Below are 1,697 nucleotides of genomic sequence, written 5' to 3'. Positions count from 1 at the left end.
CTTACTAGTTTTTATTTTTGATGTTTTAAAGAAAATTTAACGCTAATTATACAAATCTAGTATAGTGTTTTATTTNTTATTCTTAATATTTAAATACTGTTTAAAAATATTTTAATAATCACTATGACATTTATCTATTGTCATGGTTTTATATTCTCTTACTTAAATATATTTTACTTCCTTACACTTACCGTAAGTAAGTTTCTTATATCACGTAAAATTATATCACGTAATAATTAAATAAATAAATATTTAATATAAATTATTGAAGTCACTTTTACTGCAGAGTTACTCTTTTCAATGTTCACGATAATTTTATGATAACATATGCCTGTCGGTATTATTAGTAACCGCGTCGGTATGTGTCATCGGTAACCGTGCCGATATATGGATTACATCTCGGGCTGCTGGCGCGTGATAGTAGAAGGTGGCCGGAGGAGAACTACTTCTCCTCACGGCGCACGATATGGTGCTCCGCACTGTACATGTTACGGATAAAATTTTTATATTGGAATGTACAGTTTGCAATAACATTTTTTTATTTTGTAAATATTTTACATAACAAATAAAACTTTTCATTTTAGAATGCAGTTTGCAGACGATATGACATTGTTCTAATTTATAATTATTTTGAAATAACATATTCTCATTGTAACATATTCTCATATGTAATGTGTTCACTTTCTCTCTTTTCTATACCATTGTCAAAGCATTTTTGGTAATTATGCAGATTAGGAGAGCCACCTCTGATTTAAATTATTTTTACATATGTTGTCAAGGTCATTATCCCGAGTAATAATGTGAAAGTTTTAGGCGGACGTCGTAGTTTGGTAAAAAGTTACAAAGGAAAGAAGTCTACTGAACAATATGCAATTTCTCGACATTCTATGTATTGTGACGTGCATTTCGCTTTAGGATCTTTTAGCGGAGGTGCCGCTCAACTTCGACACGTTTATTCAGTCAAAAACCAAATTTTTACTCACCTAATTCGAAAGTTGGGCGCCAAGCGTGCTTTACACGCCGAACTCAGAAATCTCAATTTAAAAGACGAATCTTGACAAGAACGTAAACATGACGGCAAGGTCACTCGGCAGCTCAGTTTTATTCAAATAACGGAGAGACGTGGGCTCAGGAGGCAGTGTTTATTAAATAAGGACAGAGAAACTTGCTCATTTAATAATAATAAAAAAATAAAAATTTAATGACAATAGATAAATCTCAATTTTAATTGTTTAATGACAATATTTCTTTGGAAGGGCCGGATATCGGCAGCACAAACAAAAGAAAGAAACAGAGAAAACAATACATACGGTAAAAGAGCGCGGTAAAAATGTTACATGTGTCGGTCATAAATTCTCGGCAAGATTTACAATTTCTTAGTCGATATTCGGCACAGTACCTACAGATATGCTATTTAATATGTCAGAATTACACGCGCTAAGAGCAGGATTGGGACAGTTACTTCTAAAAAGTAACGCGTTACCGTTACTCGTTACCGATTGTAAAAAGTAACGCATTACCGTTCCTTAGAGAGAGAGAGAGAGAGAGAGAGAGAGAGAGAGAGAGAGAGAGAGAGAGAGAGAGAGAGAGAGTGAGAAATAAACTTAAGACCAGATGCTCGCGCCGTAATGTGATACGTGCATGCAATGGACCGCAACACGTCTCACAGAGAGAGAGAGAGAGAAAGAAAGAGAGAG

Source organism: Pseudomyrmex gracilis, unplaced genomic scaffold, assembly GCF_002006095.1.
Source record: "Pseudomyrmex gracilis isolate BER0280 unplaced genomic scaffold, ASM200609v1 scaffold_2283, whole genome shotgun sequence".
Classification (NCBI taxonomy): domain Eukaryota; kingdom Metazoa; phylum Arthropoda; class Insecta; order Hymenoptera; family Formicidae; genus Pseudomyrmex; species Pseudomyrmex gracilis.
The sequence above is the reverse complement of the archived record's forward strand: the minus strand, read 5'-3'. Positions refer to the sequence as shown.